Raw genomic sequence first — 23912 nt, forward strand, 5'->3', positions numbered from 1 at the left:
AGACTCCGCTCCCTGGTGGGAGTTCGAGGGCCTGATTAAAGTGTCTGACGGACCGGATGCAGCCCCTGGGCCACAGTTTGCCCACCTGCATTAATCCCTGTTTACTTGATGCGGCAAATATTTGCAGAGTATATACACTTTCTAATAGCAGATTTATTGATTTACATAATGACAAAAAGTCTGACTGCAAAAATAAGAAAATCCATAGCAAAGACAGAAAAACTTTGACTAATAATCCAACCTCAAGTCAAGCTGGCATGTCCTCCTTTGTACGATGGCAGAGTGATGACTGTGATATCAGGCTACAATTTTAGCAATATGTATTTCCTCTCTTTTGTCAATTTGTGTGTGTTGGACCCAATGGTCACCCGTAAGAACTTGCCTTCAGTCACAATGGCCAAATGCAGACATGTTGATTCATGAGTAGCATCTTACTCCATAACTAGCCCCAAGGACTTAGGTGGGAGCACATGTATAGTCAAAGTGAGTCTGAATATTGCCTTAAATAACTTTAATTCTGTATTTGCAGTATATTCTATGTATTTCTTACAGCCAAACCAAGGGAACCTATCAACTTACAGAAGGCAACTGGAAAGTTTACAAGAGAGTGACCACTACTGCACATTATTTCAACATGTGTTGAACATAAGAACGGTCATACTGGGTCAGCCCAAAGGCCCATCTAGCCCCGTGTCCTGTCTTCTGACAGTGGTCAATGCCAGGTGCTTCAGAGGGAATTAATAGAACAGGTAATTATCAAGTGATCCATCCACTGTTGAAGATGAATTAGTAATAGTGATTTGCAGCGTCCATGGTGGTCTACTTCAATTGTGTGTTATATGCATGACCAATAATATGAATTTTCCAGAGCGGCTCCTGAGGATCAGGGTTCTAGTCAACACTGAAGGAAGACTATATAATGTAGGTGTCATTTGATTCTAACACACACATATATATATTTAGCTTATATTCCAGTTACTTAAGAACAAGTCCTGAAGTTCTTAATGTAAAACAAATACTGGGCTCCTCAGATACAACAAAATTCCCCATTAACTTCAGTGGGAGTAAGGACCACAGAATTTGGCCTTTAGTCCTTAGACAACATTCCCAATGAAGTTAATGGGATGCTTTGCCAAGTAGGACTTCAGGATTGGGTCCTTTATCATTACTGCTGATGCTAAATATGAAGATGACTTTGAAATAGGTGCATTTTTTTTTTTTACTAAAGTCAAATCAATCACAACCGATGGGGCTATGTGAAACTCGCAAATTTCATTTCACACAGATATCAGCTAACTTTTTCATTAATTTTGATTCACATGTTTTCACACTCATTTCAAATCCAGAACTCAAAATGAACGACTGACGTTATGTTCAGCTCCAGAATATTGCCTGCTAGTTTGAGTTTTATTCCACTGAGAAAACCTACCATGGAAGTTAAAAACATTTAGACAAAACCAAAATTCAACCACAAAAAACACTGTTTTTTTAAACCATATGTGTTTAGAAGCAGCAAAATCTCCTGGTTTGATAAAAACTGGTTCATGTAAACTTTGACTTGTTCCATTTTTAGGTTCAAAGTCCAAATTTGCAGAGTTTGCTTAGTTTTAGGTTTCAAATTTTACCTTTCACACAGCACTTGTAACAAAGCAACACTAACTGCTACTTCAAAATCAAAATAAACCACACCACAATATTAAAGAACTGCTACTAGACTCCCTTAAAAAGGAGCAAAATGTTCATAACCATAACTTAATTATACAGATATACAATGCAAATCAGAAATATTTTCTGAGTTGTACAGAAACATGAATAAGATGGAGGTTGACAGTTCAACCCATCTGAGGTTTAAATCTACAGAAGGATTGTTATGGCCTCTAGTTTTTAACTGAAGTGTGAACCCCAGTGAAATAACGCCACTAAATCAAAATGAATGACCTCTAAATAATTGTTCATGTTATTGGATTCTATTAATTTAACAATACCTATTGTTTTTAGAAGTTCATGTTTAAGGTGTGATACTACCATGAATAAGAACTAGAGGTCATTGTGCACCTTATAACCAACCTAGACATTCTTAACCATTCTTCAATTTCAAAGAAAAGTCATAGCCTTTGATGAGAAAACTAACATGACCCTTTCTGTTTAGAGAAGTAAAATAAATTCAAAATCTTCATGGCACAATGTCTAAAGTTCAGGACAAAGTATCAGTTTAGCCACAACATGTTTTTTTTTTTAAACTTCAAATTACTTGCTTACAAAGTGTCTCTCCATCCAGTAAATACATTAATCAGTGATTAAATCTAGGTGGGGACATTATTACTTGCCGAGTTATTTCAGCTTACATACACAACATGGCCTAAAAATCATGCTGGGAACTAAACACTTCAAGGTAGTGTCACTTTACCTTTGATTTTGGCTGGCTGGGACAATGAGTTTTTGTCTCTCACATTGTAGCTGTCATTAAAAAGTCAGTGTTTACTACGATGCCACATCCCTTCTGTTTGGTTAGAATATAGAATTTCTGTGATAACTGTTGAGTTAATGCTGACCAATGAATGTTCTTCCAGACACACCTCTCTCCACTCCTTTGGCAGAGGCAGCTAGGATATAGTCTTTTCCCCTGCTTCTCCCCTCAGCTAGTCTCAGGAAAGCTCTCCTGTATTTCCTTAGCAGGGTCAACTGAACAAGTGGCTCCTTCTCTTATGACCATGCTCTGAGCAGTTGCTGGGCTAGCTCATATCCAAAGAAGCAGTATCCTGTTTACTTCTGAGATACTAGATATGGGTGCAGAAATCAGTTCAATATCTACACTAAGTTGCCTTTGCAACAGACATCATATGATGAACGGAGGCAACCTAGATAATTTGCTTTGCCATGACAACTATTATACTATGTCAAAAGTAGTGTCAAGTATTCCCAATGACTGGTCCAAGATTGTAGTGTTTAACTTCGTAAAGCTGAAATACCTAGAATCTAGATCCAATTTACAATACTAGGAGTCCTGCATATTAAGTGAGCTATGCCTTTACATACCAATATTAGCATTTCAGCACCACAGTTAATTTGAAGATCACTGTTCTGAAAGCTTAGTTAGGGAGAAAATGTTCTTGGCAACGCAACAGAAATATTTAGCTGAAAATATACTGTCCCGTGGCAACAGCCTCACAGAGAAGACTGAACGAAGCCCATCTCTTTTACATGACGCAATTATGTTTGCAGCCATTTGTATTTCAGATCATGAGAGATGAACACTGCGCTGAAATCTGTATGCAGCTTTCTTCTGAAAGATTCCACCGCATTGTGCTGCAAAGCCACAGATCTAAATTAGGCCCTTAAGGCTCAACATGGAAAGCTGTAATCACAGGCTGAACTTTTAACTTTTGTTTTCCTACACAATGACCAGCACATTCTCCTTATTATTAGACTATTAAATTTTAATACTGCTATCTCACATGTTGCCTTTATTACCTGTCACATTAAGTCTGCGGAGGTTTGCGTTTGTCCATCTTTATACCCCATAGAAGTGATTCAGCTTACATTTAAAGCACAAATTGTATTAAAAAAAAATAAAAATCCCTACAGGTGTTGAGAAAAATATCCTCTTCATTAAAGCTAAGCAAACTGGTTCAAACTAATTAAGAATCTGCTTAAAATTCAAGACCAAATTTTGACCTGAACTTTAGAAAAGTTTGATCATTACAGATAAATATTCCCTACCCGACCTAAGTTATTTTATGGCCCCAGAACACCACCCACACTCTTTGATTTCCTCTATCACCTTCTCTGACATTTTAGGGACAGAGAAATTGCAATACCAGAGCAGTTCAGTAACCTGTGTAAGAAACCTTGCAGTAGGCAGTTAGAGTACTACATATATAATGGAAAGTTGCTTTCTAATCTCCATCAGTTAGAGGTTGGCTTGTGCCCTCAAGCATAAAGGTTTATACCCTTCCAAAAAACTTTTATACATTTTAATTCTGAATATTCTAAATATTCATATAAATATCCTATTTTTAAATCTTGCTAAACTCTTAGATTGTATGAGATCTTGTGACAATGAGTTCCTCAGGCTAGTTATGAGTCAGGTGAAAAAGTACTTCTTCATATCACCTTTAAAAATGCTGCCTTCAGTTTCATTGAACCTTGACAAATGTATTGCAGGGCACTAGATGTGTATGTGACCTGGTCAGTTCTGCTGGGGTGGCTGCTAGCTTTAAACCTCAGCTTCCCCAGAGAGGCACATAATATATGCAGATATCCCTGACCTGGGGGAAAAACCTGCTTATGCAGGATTTTAATACAGCCACCAACTTGGCCCAGCAGAGAGTGGTAGACCTAACGAGTGTGAGACAGCTAGGGCTGCCAGCTATCCAGGATTGTCCTGGAGTCTCCAGGAATTAAAGATTAATCTTTAATTAAAGACTGTGTCATATGAAGAAACCTCCAGGAATTTGTCCAACCAAAGTTGGCAAGCCCAGTGACAGCCTGCAACAGGAATAGGGTGACCAGATGTCCCAATTTTATAGGGACAGTCCCGATTTTTGGGTCTTTTTCTCACATAGGCACCTATTACCCCCCACCTCCTGTCCTGATTTTTGACACTTGCTGTCTGGTCAGTCTAAACAGGAATATCAGGACGGGGATGGGGAGAGAGCAAGGCAAGAAAGTAAATAAAGTGGTTTAGGGCAAATGGCAGACAAATAAAGAGAAAGAGATGGGAACTCTTAGGCTCAGGCCATCTAATTGTAAAGGGAGAAGTAGTAGAGGAACTGGGGTACAAGAGAAAAGTGTCACTTATTCATACATTTTAAAACTAAGAATAGTTCAAATTCAGTTCATTTCTTATTATTCCCCTCATTTATACTCCTCTGACATGTGGGGTAGTAGTCTAAGCATGGGACTGGGAACAAGGAGATCTGAATTCTACTTCCCGCTCTGCTCTCTGTAAGAACTCAAGCCTGCTGCTTAACATCTCTGGGCCTCAGTTTCCCCATCTCTAGAGTAGGATTAATTATACTTTGTAAATCACTAAGATATTTATCATAAAGCTGCTATTGTACATAATTATAATTCAAATTCATTGAAGTACAAACAATAAAAAATTACCACTGGTGTCAGATAATAGGTTTGGGGCGTGATAAATACAAATAATGTTTGCTATTGCTCTTACACAAACCCATAAATCATTCGTGGATTAAACTTTCAGAAACTTTTAACAAGCATCCATGCCATTACAGCACAATTCAAAATCTATTTCAGGTTGCCACAAAAGCTTGGTGCTGTATTCAGAATGTAGGGATCAATCAATTTAAGGAAGGAAAGATGAAAGAACAGATTACCTAGTGATACGGTCATTAATTTTAGATGCAAACACCCAACTTCATTTTATTTTTATGGGAAAGAGCCCATGGTATCTCAGAAAACTTGTCAAAGTTCCGACATTCTCTCCTGCATTTAAAGCATCACTTGAACTTAATCAGACTGCTGAGCTAATGACAAAAGGTAGGCAAAAATTGTGCGACAGCATAAGATTAAATGCTAGAGAGAACAGCTTGTAGAAGAGCTCTGGCTCCCCTGGGGAAGAGAATTTGGAATCCAAATCCCGAAGGCAGTTTTGACCACCCAAAGCATTTACTATTATCCTGTTGCTCTTACTCAGTTAAATGCCTCACTGAAGTCACTAGGAATTTTTCTTAAATACTGCAGGATCAAGCCCAATGACTTATTTTATATATATCTATGTCTTTGAGGTATAAAATGTCTTCTAGATATAAATCTAGAGATTAGGTAAAATGATTCTGATACACGTGTATCTATACATTCACAAATACCATAATCTGCTTTATTAGCAGGGCCCTATCAAATACATGGTCAATTTCACAGTCAGAGGATTTTAAAAATCGTAAATTTTGTGACTGCAGCTATTTAAATCTGAAATATCATGGTGTTGTAATTGTAGGGGTCTTGACCCAAATGGCAGTTGCAGGGGAGGGGGTAGGTCGCAAGGTTATCGTAGGAAGGGGTTGAAGTACAGCCAACCTGACTTCTGCGCTGCTGCTGGTGGGTCACTGGCTTCAGAGCTGGGTGCCTGGGCAATAGCTGCCGCTCTCCGGCCACCCCGCTCTGAAGGTGGCGCAGAAGTAAGGGTGGCAAGACTGAAACCCCCCTAAAATAACCCTGCAACTCCATTTGAGTCAGGATTCCCCATTTGAAAAACCCTGGTCTCCCTCGTGAAATCTGTATAGTATGGGGTAAAAGCACAGAAAAGACCAAATTTCATTTGGGGGAGACCAGATTTCAAGGTCCATGATATGATTTTCATGGCCGTGAATTTGGTAGGGTCCTATTTATTAGTTACACATACTATATATAAAATAAAGCATGATTATGATGTTGAAAATATGTGTGTTATATCTATACGTATGATATATAAAATATGTATATAGACATGTGCATCACAATCATACTTTATATTTTATACAGTGTGTACATAGAATACATACACAAACATGTCAAAATCATGCTTTCCATCATAAAGTATAATTGTGACTCATGATTTGGGCTGTCTGGACACTAATGTAGTTTAATTTTTCTTAGGCAATAATGTTTCTTTCAATCATTTAAATCGCAAAGTCAATCCTTTCTGTTATATAAATAATCAATTTTATTTGTTTATTTTTCTTAAATACCAGAGTTCTTCCTTAGTTTTCAATTGAACTCCCTTATTTATTTTCCTTGAGCCTCTGGGGAAGAATGCATGAATGCTGCTGACATAAAAATTAATGGAAAGGAAAAAACCCAACCTAGCCAGACTAATAAACTGAGTGACATTAGACAAAAGAGGGGATAACATACAGTGCCTGCATTAAGCATGAGCTCCAGTCCCCACCCCTCTGGCAGCAGAGCACCTCCTGGCTCTGGAACCAGTGCTGTTCCACAGCACAAGGGAGGAAGCTGGATTCTGAGAGGCCATGCCTGGATTGTGCATCGCTGGTGTGAGGCCTGCCACGATAGGGACTCATGATAACATGCAAGGGGTGAACGGAGTAGGCTGTTGCCCAGATTCTACAGATCCTCCCACCAGGATGATGGCATTACTAAGGCCATTTCATCTACCAGGCACAAGCAGCATCAGTGCAGCAGCTCCCCAGCACCGGGGGAGGATTTCTTCCACCCTAAATTACTCCACAGAGATGCTTACCCTACAGCCTGCTAGTAGGCCTGTGGGCTACCTTTCTGCATTGGCTCTGCTAGCACTATTCTCAAGAGAGAATGCCACTGTACAGGAATATTAGGAACTGGTGCTCAGTCTAGCAAAGCACTTTAAGCATGTGCTGACTAGATTAAAGACATGCCTGGTTACAAATACACACGTATTTTGGTGATTTGCAAGATTGGGACCCTGGGGCTTGATGCTACGAGGGACTGAGCCTCTGGTCCAGATCTAGCAAAGCACTGTGAGGACTCCCATTGACTTCAGTGGTAAAACTCAGGTAAAGATAAACACATGCTTGAGTGCTTTGCTGCGCTGGTGCTAGAGTGCTCAGCACTTTGCAGGATTTAGCCCTTACTGATTTACAAGAAGGCTGAACACCTACTATTAAGCTTATTTCCTATTAAAACAGGGAAGGATTATAGATCACTCATGCTTTTGCACATGCAACCAACTGGTCACTGTATGTGACAAATACCTCTCCGAGCCCAACCCACAGAGGATATGTTCCAGGCTACGCAGCCTGGCTCTTTAGCTCAAGCTGCAGAGATGTGAAGTTTCAGTCTCTGGCTCAATCCCTGGTTAGTTGCGTCAGCCAAGATGCAGAAGGAACACCACACATTTCCCTACTCCTCTTTTATTCCTCCCCACATCTGTGTATTACTACTGCACTGGACCATAACTGTCATCCCACATACAAGGGCAGAGACTAGTGGCAACATGACTCTCCATCTAAAGCTAGCAGCAGACACCACATGGCCTCTTGTGTAGGCAATGCAACCCATTTTGCATTCTGGATTCCCATGTCACTCATCAGATTTCCAGCAGCATCACAAATTCAAACTTCTCAAGTTTTTGAGTAGTCAAGTTCTGGAACTCTCTGTACCTCTGTTTTTTTCTCTGTGATGTGAGGATTACACTTATTTATCTACATCCCAGTGCAATTGTGAGTTAAAAGGCATCAGTGTTTGCAGATCACTTTGATCCTAAGATAAAATGTGCTGCACAACTCTTATGATGTAATAATGTGAGTGCAAAGAATGGAGTAGAGAGAGCGGGAGTCTAAATGTGCCTCCGGTATTTCTGTATCTCCTCCCAACATTGATGTGCCTATAAATTAGCAACTTTTCCCGGCACACATTTTTCCCAGCTGAAAGGTCTCTACAGTCTGATCTGAGGTTTTCAAAGCAGTGAAAATTAACAGAAGATATGTGGCCAAACCCCCTGCAAAGCTCTGAAAAATCTCAGCCCAGATGTTTGTTTTTAAAATAGCCACAGTTAAAAGAGAAGAGAAGACCCAAACACATTGCATACCTTTGGGATTATGGCTTTAGAAACAGCAAAGCAATCAAATCCTTTCCCCCACAGCCTTCCGTGGGCCTGATTCTTTTATATAGGGCTTGTTTATATGGAAAACTAATGTACGGTAAACTGGGGTGTAAACCCATAGCACACTAGTCTGCAGTGCACTGTCTGGCTGTATGGAGCCTACTATTGCACACTGAAAATGCCATAGCATGCTTTACTGCAGTTTGAAATGGGAGTAGATTAAAGAGCATAGAACTTTTAGTGCACATTAGCAGGGTTGGCCAGTTAGTGCCCAGCAAGCTAGTGTGCTCTAGATTTACACTGCCATCTTAACACATACTAATTGTCTGTATAGACAAGCACTTCCACTGGCTTTGTACACAAAGTTATTACCGACCTAGGCCCCAGTCCAGCAAAGCAATTAGGCACATGACTAGTCCCTCTGAAGTCACTGCTATTGTTGTCCACCGACATCACTGGAGGCAAGGTCATATTGCCATGAGTCACTGCCCCTGCACGTAGTTAAAAATAACTGAGTTCAATGGAACTGCTCACATGCTTAAAGTGAAGCATGTGCTTAATGCTTTAAGGAGATCATGGCATTGCACGAGCATAAATAAAGTATCAGTGAACTGGATTCTCATTTCAAGTTGAGCCTTCTAATTTTCTCAGCCACACATCTAGTGCATTGGGAAGAATATTGTAGAATTATAACAAGGTATACATGGCCGTTATTACGAAGTCAAACAAACTGATTCCAAGTACAGAATACGCTAAAACGTTCAAACATGTATTCTAGTGTTTGAAGCAGTGCTTGCTTTCTTTAAGAAGCTAGTAACATCCTTTTAACCATACAAGCCTATTGAAGTTATCACTGCTGTTCTGTCATGTAATTTCAGAGTTCACAAGATATAAAAGGACAGCTTGTTGTGACAAACAACCTGATGATACTCAAGGACACAAACTATGTATAGCCACTTTAAGGCTTTCCTCGGGCCAGAGAAGTTTTCTAGGGGTCTTTATACATGTATTCATTGATTCTGTGGTTGCAAAGTTTGCCACAGATTTTAGTTTTACTGTATGGGCTTTTTTTAGTATGTCTAACTTTGTTCTTCTTCTACTATATGGGGAAAATGCTAATTATTCTTCATGTTCTCCTGGAGCTGCTTTGTCTTGTCTTCAGGATGCAAGTGGCTGGTCTGAATTGATTTAATTGGCAAAGGCATAGTTCAAAGAATAGCAATATCTATGATAGAAATAACATAGCACATTAGAAGTCAAGATAAGTAGCCCTTTTATTTCAACAGGTAACGCTTATTGGTACTGCTACGCACTGCTCTATTGATTTACAATCATTCGTCTTTGACATTGGTTGTGGAGTTCTCATTCTTTCCGATTCAGATTGGGAGTGCAAGTGTGGTAAAAAAATTTGTTCCAAAACAAACAGAAATACACAAGGAGGAAAGTTAGAAGGACAAAGTATCATTTCTCGTTACATTTTATATTAAGAAATAGGTTTGCAAAGCTATGTTTTTAGAATAAACAATATATCAAAGACCACACTGAAAAAAAATCACATCTATGGAGCACTTGTAGTATGTGGTACAAATAGTTGCATTTCCTCTTAGTTTAAATATTGAAAACATCTTTACAGTTGCAGTTCACTCCTAGGACAAAAAAAAGGGTGAGGTTTCTTTATCTGAGATTCATACAGCATGACAGAAAGTCCCATCTCAGCAACAAGAAAGGGAAAATGTAACAGGTACTTACCAATTGGAAAAGAGAAAATTGCAGCAACCCATTGCAAGATGGCTACTGTAGCATTGCAGCTACCTGGTTCTGCTGCATTTAAAAGGCTAGCTCCAAAAACGCATGCTGGAGGTGTATATGTGTCAAAGTGATAGGAGGACAACCGTGCATTCAGAAGAGTATGACACAATGGCCTGTTGCTTTGTGAGGTTGGATACATTAGGCTACTCTTATGTTGCATGTAGTGTGAGTGAATGTGATATTAATGGAGTATGAAAGATCGTATTGTCTGGGTTTTTTCCCCTCTCCCTGCATTAGGTTTATTTATGCTGCAGAATTTTTATGTTCTAGTTCCTTTTCCACTTTCTTTTCTTTCAACTGAGCAGCAGAGAATGTGGACACCTGGGAATCAGCTGGGTTATTTTAACAACAATTAGGCAGGAAAGACATGATTTAATCCTGAAAGGCCAGGGGAGGCTTGCTGGAGAAAGCAGAGTTTGGGGTCAATTACAACAGGAGAAAGACCAAAGAAAAAGCACCAGACCACCTTGTCACAGAGAATTAGAGATTGATCCAATGTTCACTAAACTCAATGGAATGAGATCAGTCTCTAATAGGGTTCACAAAGTTGCTAATAGAGATATTGCATTCAGGTGTACCACTGTATCACAAATACAAATGACTTTCAGGAGTAGCAGTGTAATAGTGATGGCTTAATGGGTAAGCATCAGTATGAAACAGCTGGGGACAGATTCTCCATTGCCCTGCACTATGTGTAGTCATTTACCCCAATGTGAATTGAAAGGAAGGTGGGAGTAAACTGCAACTCTATCAGAATGGTAACTATTTACAGTCACTTAGGAATTCCTATGCAAGACACAGGGTAATGGACTTCTAGTCTCTTGAGAACCATAGCTTTCAATCCTCCCTTCTAAGAGAGATAAACTCAGTTCTACCCATAATTCTTAGATGTGGGTCTTTTGAATTAAACTTTAAATGCTGAGGTCCAGTCTGCTCTGTGTGGATAGAGATTACAAAGTATTTTTCATTAACATAACTGCTTTCCTTGGCAAACTTGTCCAAAATTTCCCATCACCCAATTCTGCTCTGCAATGGTCCCAGTTCCATTGTCTGTGGGGGAATATAAAGATCTCCCATTTGAAGAGCTTGCCACTCTATGTTTATTGATTCTAAAGTCCCAGAAAGGGAACCCATACCGCCATTTATACTTGTGGTTCAAAGGGCGGACAGTTAAGAATGCTCATGATTTACCTGCGTTCTGTATGGCAGTATATCACCTTATCAGTTGCAAAGCAGTGAAAGATCAAGCTCTTACGTCATGTCTACATTAAGAAAATTCACACTGGTGTAACCCCATTAATGTAGTTACACCTGCACAATCCCCCAGTGTAGGTAAGTGCACTGCACTGAAGTGAGACCCTACCCAGAGTACCTTACTTTGCTATATTCCTGAACTAAGCCCCACTGGAGGACTTTCCACATCTACATTAGAGATTTGTGTAGAATAGCAGCACTAATGTAGTTATACAAGTACAAGTTATTCTAATGGAGTTAGGGCCTTAGACTGGGAAAGGCAGCATTGTAACTTTTAGCCAAAGAAGGGCGGGTTTACTACTTGTATTACAGTAGTGCCTAGAGGCCCCAGCCAAGACCAGGGCTCCATTGTGCTAAGCACTGTGCAAACATACATTGAGATACATTCCCTGCCCAGAAGAACTTAAAATCTAAATAGATGAACGGGTGTGAAGGGAAACAGGCCCAGAGACGTGACCTCTCCAAGGTCATACAGCAGTGAGTAATAGAGATGAGAACAGAACCCAAATCTCCCAAGTCCCAGTTCAATGTTCTATCCACTAGAACACGCTGCTTCTCCACCTCTGGCTTTTTATGGCAGAAATCTTTTTCTTCTAGGACATTACACTGTTCTAACTATAGGCTTAGATCTGGAGTCAGTGCTTTAAGTGCTTCCATTTCAAACTGAAATGGAAAGATGGGAAGCAAGTGAGAATCAATAGTGCATATAAATGTATAAAAGACACATATTTCAATCATATGGTGCTTTTAGAGTGACAAAAACTGTGTCCTGACAGTATGGAAAACTTAACCACTCTAAACATGTTGGACTAGATTTCTCTAGCCAGGTTACAGCCTCATTGTGCCACTGAGACCATAATTTGGCCCTAGATGCCCACCAGCAGAGTCCTCTGACAGATGGGAACACTACCTGCTGGTGTATCTGTGGCACAGACAGTCCTGGTGCTTCTACCCCACTCCCTAGCATGGGGGTGGGGAGGCATGTCAGAAGTGGCAGTGACACAGAGGAGGGGGGTGATGGAGCAGAGCTCTCCCACAGCTCTTTCCCGCTGGTGTAGGTTCGATTAAGAACCCTATAACAGTGATAGAACTTAAAGTTGCCTTGCAGCAGTTTAAATTGCATTGGGGATGAATCTGACTCCATGCATCAGAGAGCCAGAACTGGCTCCCTGATGAGCCCACCTCCTCTTCATTTATAAATCTAGCACAATGGACTGGTTTAGAAGCACGCTATGCTAGAACGGAGAATCAAATTCTGCCCTCACTTACATCTGTGGAGTAAATAGGTTTTCATGGGTGTAACAGAAAACTGAAATTAGCTGGGATTATTTCCCTTTAATGTGATGTATGGAAAGTATAGTGCACTGCTTCCTAAATTTCAGATTTGTATTGCTTCTGCAATGCTGATCTCAGAACATAAAACGAACACTTAGTTTAACTCACCATAAAGAAATAACTTTATTCTCATGAAATGTTCTTATCAGAAATGTTGTTTCTTCTTCATTTAGCAAAAATAACAATACCCCAAGGGGAATGCAGTGTTGCAAGAATATAAACTTCAAACTTCAATAAATAATCTAAACCCACAATAGTTCTAGGGACAGACAGCTGGACTACCTAATGGTGAAAGGTTATTGTAAACACGAATTTTCAAACCAAATCTGGATGGTAATAAAGGGGTCCTCTAAGAGATTTCACAGAAGGAGACAACTGATGTCCAGATATTTTCTTAACAGTCTTTTCCTTTTACATCCATTTAAATTCTCCTTTGGATAATGTCAGTTTCCTGTATTATAAGACACTCTGATTAAGACATGATAACAAGAATACAGAATCCTCTTTTAGAAAGATCAGAATCTCATTGTCTCAAATGTAATTTCTTCTTTTATGATTTTCCCAAAAAAATCATTTGCAAAGTAACAGCATCACCATCCTAAGCATTCTTGCCAGCTTCATTTTAGAGCCAAATCCACCCTCCTATTCTTACATGGATCCCAGTAAACTCAATAGGAAGCTCCTGTGTATACCTGAGTTCATAATCTGGTCCCTTTACTAGTACATTGATGTTCACTTCCACTTGCACAGTTATTCCCATGTTGGTGAACATTTCAATGGAATTGTGGTATACTCATAAGGACTTGGCACTTTGCTTGCTGTAATATTCCATTCTTCTCTCTTATTGAGCTCTTGAATATCTGAAACCCAGATGCTACAGTGATAGATGCTTTCAATAATATCAGAATATTGAATTAAGCTCCATTATTGACTAGCAACCAGGTGATTCTCTGTATTCAAATGTCTCCTTTTCAACCAGCAGAATAGCTCTTGACTGATTCCATTTTCAACAAATTAAGAGTAGAGGCAAATCCTTTGCCCTGTATGTTCATAGAAACATAATCCTCCTTATATAACTGAGTTTAGACTTACGATCTTACAGTAAACAAGAGCATGCATTGGTATTCTGGCAATGTATTGCTCTACTACAGCAGCCTACCCTTTTAACTTGCACACCATCCTTAATTTATGTAAGAGCTGATAATCCTTGAAGGCCAAAAATGATTGCTGTCTGTTATTTCCAAGTTTTTCTAGGCTCCAGTTTCATAGTGTTGTCCCTTTTCTTGACTGAAATACAGCTGTATGAGTCAGCTGATCGACACTTTAGTAAATCATCATATGCTAAGCTGTTGAGTAATTTGTTACTAATTGGTGAGTAATTGCTTAAGTTTCTCTTCTTTTGTAAAATACCTAATTAAAATATTGCTGTATTTTTTCATGTTTTTTACTTTAATTTTTCCGCAACATACTCTGAAAATATTATATTTTTGAGTCTTCCATACAGATAAGATTATGTTTGTTTTCCATGGTATGTAAGTGATTTAATTCATCCTACACCCTTTGGGTAAAATCCTGGCTCCACTGAAGTCAATGACAGAACTCCCATTGACTTGAATGGTTCAGGATTTCACCATTTGTGTTTTTGACCTTGTTTATCTACTCTGGACTGAATCCTGATCTTTTAAAGTCAATGTCAGTCCTGAAAGGCACAAAGCAGCTTTAAAGGTGGCTTAATGGGCTACTTGAGAATTCCCCCTAAGTAGAGGGATCCTTGGGTTGCAGAACCTCTAGAGCAGTTATTTTTTAACCCCTCCCGCCAAGTCCTTGTTGCTGGAGCTGTCCTTACCCCCAAAACAGAAACTTAGGAAACAGCTGATGGAAGTTAAAGCAGCCCCAAGGCTGCTCTAACATGCATTGGAGGATTGAGCTGTTAAAGGTCAGCTATACGATCCAGACACCGCAGAGACAACGTGCTATGATCAGAGTCTGGCCGGACCAGAGCATCTGGCCTCATCAAGATTTTTAGCAGTAACTTCAATGGGAGCAGTTTAGGCTCTCTAAAACTCTTGCATCCGATGAAGTGAGCTGTAGCTCATGAAAGCTTATGCTCTAACAAATTTGTTAGTCTCTAAGGTGCCACAAGTACTCCTTTTCTTTTTGCGGATACAGACTAACACGGCTGCTACTTTGAAATCTAAAGCTCTTGTATTTAAAACAGACAAAAAATATACAGTAAGCAATTAAAATCCCATAATCTAACCTAAAGTAACCACAACAATGTAACTCAGTGTTCTGGCATCCTGAAACCCCAGTTAGTAACATGATAATATTCTACAGTGTATGATTATTAAGTTAATAACTTTTTCAGTCATGAGGAATTCTAGGTTCTCACTGAACCTCCTCTGATTCCAGTCAAATGACACAGGCACACCCTGATACACTAGACTTGTTTCCAACATTACACAGATGGTATAAAAATGGCCATACTGGGTCAGACCTATGATCCATCTAGCCCAGTATCCTGTCTTCCGATAGTGGCCAATGCCAGGTGCTTCTGCGGGAACCAACAGAACAGGCAATCAACAAGTATTTTGTATTGCCATCTGAATTTACAACAGCATAACTAACAGCAGCATATAGTCCTTTCCTTTTAAAAGCATGGGCCACCAAGTGCCGGCAAGATTAGAAAAACAGGACCCACCATAGTCCCATGAAAGTTCATGGCAAAGCTTTCATCATCAGCCGTATTAGGCCCTGGGACATTATCCCATTATACATTATCCTACATAATAGAAGTTTAAATTCTGCCATGTTTTTGAAAATAGAATATTTAGTCAATTGGAATGGCTGTATCTTATTGTTACAGTTTTTTTTCCCTCAGAGCTTTGTTCCAAATGGCTGTGTTGGTCTCAAATGTTGTCCTTTGGTAGACTGAAATTAGTTTGTGGTCAGGAGAAAATATCATCCCAAGGAAATTTTAGGATGCAAAGTTAACGGAGCATCACTGTCCTGTGAAGTATCCATCAGGCAAATCTCAAAGGTTTTACACAGCTTTCTTCCAACATAATAAACATCCCTTTTGCCTCACACTATTCCTTTTTACAATGCTAATATTTGTGATTCCAAGCACCTTTTCCATTAGCCACATGTTGTCTTCCCAGAGTTCTTCAATCATCATCTTTCCTTTTGTCTGAAAGTTTGAATATTCATCTTGCTGCTCACTGAAATGCTCCATGTCTTTGAAGAAGAGGTCTTTTCTGACTGGCAGTGACAGTTATTACAACATTAAACTAGACACTTGATCATTTTGATCTTTGCCAACTTTGTTCTTTCCTTTGTAAAAGTCATGCATATGTGTCTCATCACTGTACTCTGCATTCATCACCTCTTTTTCTCACTATTCATACTTTTTTTTTTGGAGGGGGGTGGATGCCTTATAATCCCCATCCTGTCACTGATGTGGCAATAAATCTATCATGCTGCTTGTCATTCATTCATGCAGTGCTAAGTCCATTCTTTGCCTCCCCACATTTGTTTTGCACCCTGAAATGCTCGGTCTTATTTTCCTTTATGTTAAAACCTCTTATAATAAAAATACAAACCTATTGAAACAGATTGCTCTTTGAGGCAGGGACCCACCATTTTGTTCTCTGTTTGTACAATGCCTCACACAATGGGGTCCTGGTCCATGACTGGGGCTCCAAGTGAGATCCACAATAAAATAAATAAATAAATAACAAAATTCACTAAACTATACATAGGGATAAATGAAGGAAATTTTTTTTAGAATTGCTTCTAGTTCTGAGATCAAAAGTGAAATCCCATCATCACAGTGCATTAATTCGGCTTGCCAGTCTCTACATTTTTTTAAAGACACCTATCACTTGGGGCTGGGTTTTCAAAAGTGCTCAGTGTTGCTCCCATCTAACTGAATGGTCGTTATGCTAGGGTTATGACAATGGATTATCACTGAAAATCTACTACTCCTTAAAGATATAGAGAGATAAATTTTCCCAATATTCAAGCATATCATATTTTAATCCTTCTGGAGAGAATATAGTGATCTATTGGTTTCATGTGATAAAACAAGCAGTTTCACCATATACATGAGAGTTGTTTCATAACATGTCCCTTCCTTCAGAATTACTAAATTGAAAGAGTAATAATGTACACGTATAAATTGCCATTCTTTATGATTAAATCCTCAATTCTAATTCTTCTTTGAAGGAATCTATATAGCACATTTCTCATTTAAAAACTAGTAAAAGGAAATTTGTATAGGGACAATGGCCACGCAAAGGCATATATTTTGTAGGACACCTAAATTCCAAAGCAGATTGAGATTGTCATCTTTTATGATGTATAAAGGAAGTTAACTTTCCTACCAGTTAATTGTGTAAGTTCTTGTATACAAGAAAGTGCAGTCTCAAATAAATAATTTTGACCCCCAACTCAGCAAAGAACCTAAATATATGCTTTGTGTTAAGCACATGCTCATCCCAGCCATATTCACTGAAGCTCTTAGGCACTAATCCAGCACAGCACTGCCACGCACTTTAAATATAAGAGCACTTGATAGACTTCATGTGATTACTCATGTGCTTAAAGTTAAACACATGCTTAAGTGCTTTGCTGGATCAAGGGGTGAAATAGGAGTTTTGTCATTGACTTCAATGGGGCCAGGATTTCACCAAGGTCTCTATTTGCTCCCCAGTCCTGCACGTCTCTTGATAGTCCAGGTCCAGGTATCCCTTCGGCAGACTGCCAATGTAGATGGACTGTCGTTTTTGCTAGACCCATGAATCTGAGATCACATTACAAAGAGACACTGTCAGACTATTTAGGCATCCCAGATTTAACCTCCCTGAAAGAAATTAAGTGTCATGCAGCATCAGTGGCAAATGCCTGGTAGATTTTTCTTCTACACAATCAGTGTATAACTAAGATCGTTCTTGTGACAAATCTATACATTTCTTGCAATAATGGGCATGCAAGGATTTTCCTCTGATATTTTCATTCTGTTTACTCAGGTGATACCCGGGCTCACTCATATACATAGTACTTTTATCATCATACTGGACTCGGTCCTACAACCACTGACTTCAGTACAAATTGGCTCAGTCCCATTATCCTCCATGTATGAGTCCACAGTGCCCCCTTGGGAGAACCTAATCTCTAACTCCAGCTCAAAGGGCCCCTGAGGCTACATTTAAAGCAATGAGCAGTGTGCATACCAACAAGCCCAAAATAGCATTAAATATGCCTAAATAGGCCAACATAATTTGGGAGACTACCAAAGCCTAATCCATAGTGAAAACCCACCAGTATTTCCTATGCATTTGTTATACACGTTTGCTACAAAACACCGAAAATGCAGATTGCATAATTCTGGCCCTGCTAAGTCAATGACAAAACTCCCATTGACTTAAATGAGGTCAGAGTTTCACCCCAAATGTCTCAGTGGTATAGACCAGTGGTTTTCAAAGTTCGGGTCACGACCCAGTACTGGGTTGCGGAATGCAAGCCACTGGGTCACCTTGCTCAGCACCAAGGACCCTGGCAGGTGGCCATTAAAAGCTAGTAGTCCCTACCTGTTCTGAAACTGCACTGCATCCTGGAAGTGGCCAGCAGCGGGTCTGGCTCGTAGGCAGGGGAGCCATGGGGATCCAGGCACTGCCCCACCCTGAGCACCGGCTCCACACCCCCATTGGCCAGGAACTGGCCAATGAGAGCTGGGGCGGGAGGGGCGATGCCTGCAGGTGAGAGCCACGCCTCCCCCTAGGAGCCGGGCCCGCTTCTGGATGCTTCCACGGTGCAGCACGGACCATGGTGCCAGGACAGGCAGGAAGCCTGCGTGGCTGACCGGGAGTCGCCGGAGGTAGGCCCATGCCCCAGCCCTGGGCCCCAATCCCCTGCCCCAGCCCTGAGCCCCCTCAAACCCAGAGCCCCCTCCTGCACCCCAAACCCCTCATCCCTGGCCCCACCCTACAGCCCACACCCTAACGCTCTGCCCTGAGCCCCCTCCCACACCCGAAACCCCTCATCCTCAGCTCCACTGGGTCACAGGCATCAACAATTTTCTTCAACTGGGTCACCAAAAAAAAGTTTGAAAACCACTGGTATAGGCTGCATGGGCTAAAGAAATCTTTTTCAGCAATGAGAGATTCCACCTGACTGGTTTTATGATGTTACCATGACTGGCCTTACGAATCAGAAGAATAATGTTCTGCACACTGTACCTAATATTGGGCCAGATCTTTAGCTGTTGTAAACTGGCATTACACCCATCTGGCCCAAATTCCACAAAAGTATTTTGGATCATCTTAAATCATGAAAGATGTTCAGTATAATACAGAAATGGCTGATTTCTGTCCAGAAGATAATTTCATGATGGAGGTTGGGTGAAACCTCCCTGAAGCTGGTGAGCCTCATCGTTACCGTACATTCAGGATAAATGTAAAAAGCAGTTAAGTTCCTTTGAGTAAAATAGCTGAAACAGTAAGATCCAGGGCCCAAAATGGAAAGCTGGTCAGAAGCTGAGCTATGTGGGTGAAGGGATTTTGCTGGAGGTTGAATGCAAATGCATGAGCTGGCATGCTTATGAGAGAGGAAAACTAGGAGAGCCAGAAGCAGACATCAAGGGAAGCACAGGTAACACAGCCAAGAGAGAAAACTTTTAGGGCACAGTGTTGGCTGGAGAGAGGCGTGGAACTGTGAGCAAAGCAACTGCCTCCTGTTGCTTGATTCCTGCTGTGTTCAGGGAAATAGGACTTTGTACATTCTTTGTAAATAAACAACATCAGATAAATACCTGACTCCAACCCTTCTCCTCTGAATGGAAACAACTCAGCAAAGCCCTGAATATTGAATAGGTGCTCAGGTCAAAAGGGATAACAATACAAAGAAAAATATCTTCAGAGAACACTAAGTAGAAATGGACAGTTATGAACAAAACTAATGGTAAACTGAGTAGCCTAAAGTAGTTTTTCTCTAAGCAATATTTACTAAATGCTCTAGGGTACCATTTTCAAGAGTGCCTAAGCAGCTCAGGAGACTAAATCTCATTGACTTTCAAGGGGACTTTGGCTCTTAAGTAACTTAGGTGCTTTGGAAAATTTTACTGCTACTCCCTACAGTCTATAAGGCTGAGCTCAGTAGACAGAAGAATCAGGATACTTTACTTCAGGTCCTATCTAAACACATGTACACTGTCTCCCTTATAGGTGAGTTGACAATTGGTTAGTGAGCTAATTTGTTTTAATATGTTGCGTTGTTATCCGGAAACCACACATGCACCTCCTGTTAGGAAAGATCTGAATTATGCCACTCTTTTGGATCTCTAACAATTTTTAAATGACATGGGTAAGCTCACTGCTGCCATGCACTAATTGGCAAGTAATCCAAAATCCTCCAATGGCTGATAGGGAGGATGCTCTTCAAAAAAGAGGTGGTGCAACACTGAGAACTAAGTTTTATTAGGAGCAGTATCTAGGAGATTTCCAAAAGTTACAGAAATAATATCAAGCCCTGAAGAGATAAGGTAAATATATGACCTAGACCAGGTGGTGGGCAATTTCTGGTCCATCAGGGTAATCTGATTGCAGGCTGCAAGACATTTTGTTGACATTGACCATCCACAGGCACGGCCCACTGCAGCTTCCAGTGGCCGCGGTTCGCTGTCCCCGACCAATGGGAGCTGCGGGAAGCGGCGGGCTGCAGGTACGTGCGGGAGCTGGGTCGGGCGGTGCCTGCGGATGGTCAACGTCAGCAAAATGACTCGCAGCTCGCAATCAGATTACCCTGATGGGCCGCATGCGGGCCACAGGTTGCCCACCACTGACCTACAGCATTAAGTGCCAAGAAACATCTTATTAACATTCACATTGTTACCTTTTTCTCTTCCCATCTGATTCACAGACATTAAGGCAGAAAGAACCATTAGATCATCTAGTCTGACTTCCTGCATATTACAGATCATTACATTTCATCTAGTTACCCCTGTATTGAGTCCAATAACTTGAGTTTGGTTAAAGCATAGCTTGCAAAAAAGCATTCACAGTCTTGATTTGAAGACATCATGAGCTGGAGAATCCACCTCTTTCCTTGGTAGTTTGTTCACTGGTTAACCACCCTCACTGTTAAAAATATCTGCATTATTTCTAATCTGAACTTGTTTGGCTTCAACTTCTAGCCATTTTCTGTCTTTCCCTGCTAAATTAAAGAGTTCTTGAGCACTCAGTATTTTCACCCTGTGATGGGTCTTCTTATATACTGTAATGAAGACACCTCTCAATCTTCTTTTTGATAAACTGAACAGATGAAGCACTTTCAGTGTCTCATTGCAAGGCATTTCCTCTAGCCCTTGAATAATTTTTGTGGTTCTTTTTTTTTTTTTTTTTTGGCACCCTCTCCATTTTTTCAACATCCTTTTAAAAATGTTGACACCAGAACTGGACACAGTACTCCAGTATTGGTCTCACCAATGCTGTATACCAAGGTAAAAATCTACTCCCTACTCCCCTGTCTACACATCCAAGGATTGCATTAACCTGTTTTACCACAGCATCACATTGGGAGCTGATGCTGAGTTGCTTGTCCAATTTGACCACTAAAGCCTTTCCAGAGTCATTGCTTTCCAAGATACCTCATTCCATAGATATAAATGTATTATAATTGATTTTGTTTGAGTGGACCCCTCTGACCAAGTAATCCAAGTTGCTCTGTATATCTGCCCTATCCTCATCATCACTTGCCATTCTGCCAATCTTTTTTTTTTAAATCTGCAGTGATCTTATATTCACTTCCAGATCACTGATGGCAGTGTTGAATAGGGTCAGGCCTTGTAACCATTCCTTGCAGAACTCCACTAGAAATACCCTCATTCAAAGACGAGTCCCCATTGACAACTATATTTTGAGATCTGTCAGTTAGCCAATTCTTAAACCATTAATGTGTGCTTTATTGGTACTTTTTGGTGATAATTTTGTAATCTGAATGTTGTGCGGTACTAAGTCAAATGTCTTACGAAAGTCTAACTCTATTACATCTATGCAGTTATCTTTATCAACCAACTTTAATATAAAAAATGAAATCAGGTTTCTTTGACAAGACCTATTTTCCATAAAACCACATTGACTGGCATTAATTTATATTCTTACATTTTAATTCTTTCTTGATGTGTCCATTTGTTGTCTCTCATTTTACACTTGGATTGTAAACTCTTGGGGCAGAGACCATCTTTTGTTAGATATCTGTACAGTGTCTAGCACAATGCAGATGAGGCCTCTTTATTGTGATGTAAAGTGATAATGATAATTTTACATGTGCAATATCATTTTGTATTCAGCTAGTGCTGACATCACAACGGCATATAATAAAATTTGGTGTCAAGCACTGTGTTTTGTATGGAAATCTTCATGTATAAAATCCTGTGCAGGAAAGGGGATCATGAAAGGGAGCTACTGATCATTACTCCAGTCTGGAATTAACTGAAACATTTTTGTAATATTCCTCAGGAAGCTCATTCAAATCTACCAATCTCTAGAAATTAATGGCATGAACTTGCATTAAATCAATCTGTCGTTAGTCCAGCTTTCTTTATGGTAATTCCTTAGGATACATTTCCTGCAACTGACTGAGAGATGCCAAAAGAGGATCTACAGACATGATTTTAAAATGTATCACAGTACATTAGCTTGCACCTAGCTGTATCTTTCACAGGACATCACAGTCACACAATATAAATACAAGGCGATGGGATACTGAGCCATTGACTGCTATGGACCCAGTTAAGTGTATTTGTGTAAAAGATGGACATAAGCAGTGTAGAAAGAGACATACAAGTTCTGGATTCCGTAAAGTTGGGAGAATACTACACACTGGTTTGAGATAATGTGGCTGTTATATCTAAGTGAGTTTAATCCTTGTACAATCAAATTGCCACTTGCAAACATACCGTTGCTTGTGGGCTCAAGTGTGCCCGTTAGGTATCGCTCACAACAAAGAGCAGTGCAGAGTTGCACAGCCCCACTGGGGGTGGCTCCTGGCAGAACTCTTTCCTGGTGGACAAGGGAAGTGAGCTCACTGCTATGCTCCTACGTTGAGTGCGGCTTACTCTCCCCACTGTGCTGGTCGCCCTCAGCAGGCTGGTGTGAGGATGGGGTAGGGACAGGGGCCCATTTCAGATGTTGTGCTCCCCTAGGGAGTAGGGCACGAACAATCCTTGTGCTCAGGAACTGTGTTTGGGCCTCGTGCTTACGAGGGCTCTGGAAATGGGAGTGGTTGTAAAATGGACGCCTGTAAAAGTAAAAGAGATAGATTGAGATAATGAGCCATATCTTTAACAAGTGCAAACTGCACAGTTCCACTGAAGTCGAAGGGGCTATGCACTTGCCCCACAGGTGAGTATCTGTGAGGAATCACTGCAAATTCCTAGCCATGCACAGAATGGGAAAAAATATCTATCATTGACCGCTGCTAGAAGAGTTTCGTAACAAGCCAAATCCCACAATGCCACTGAAACAGTAAAATGCAAACCTACTGCAGTCTTACTGATTAAATGCCAAGACTGTCAAAAGTTATTGATGTTTGAGACCCCACAAAGTGGCGATGTTTGCAAAGAGTTGGGGGTGGGGGGCTCAGCTCTGTCAGAAAATCCAGCCCCTTGAAGGTGTCTCAAGTTGAGTACCTAAAAGGCAAAGCATGGAAAAGTTTCTAGTTGAAGGGATCACTCTCATTACAGTGTGTATGGTAACACCCATTGTTTCATGTTCTCTATGTATATAAATCTCCCCACTGTATTTTCCACTGAATGCATCCGATGAAGTGAGCTGTAGCTCACGAAAGCTCATGGTCAAATAAATGTATTAGTCTCTAAGGTGCCACAAGTCCTCTTTTTCTTTTTGTCAGAAAGTTACAAAATGATGCGAAAAGGACTCTCCAGCAAAATCACTGATCCCCCCTATAAATT

At 40.4% G+C, this 23912-nt stretch overlaps 1 long non-coding RNA gene across 1 annotated transcript in view; it reads left to right on the forward strand.

Moving 5' to 3' along the window:
* The window catches only part of LOC311527873, a 41782-nt gene that overhangs the window by 12187 nt on the left and 5683 nt on the right, over nt 1-23912 (forward strand). The window contains exon 2 of the long non-coding RNA XR_014713470.1: nt 553-749. This is a non-coding gene — a long non-coding RNA (uncharacterized lncRNA). The remainder of the gene's footprint in view (nt 1-552; nt 750-23912) is intronic.

This window comes from Lepidochelys olivacea (assembly GCF_965140295.1).
Source record: "Lepidochelys olivacea isolate rLepOli2 genome assembly, chromosome: 10".
In the NCBI taxonomy this organism is placed as follows: Eukaryota; Metazoa; Chordata; order Testudines; family Cheloniidae; genus Lepidochelys; species Lepidochelys olivacea.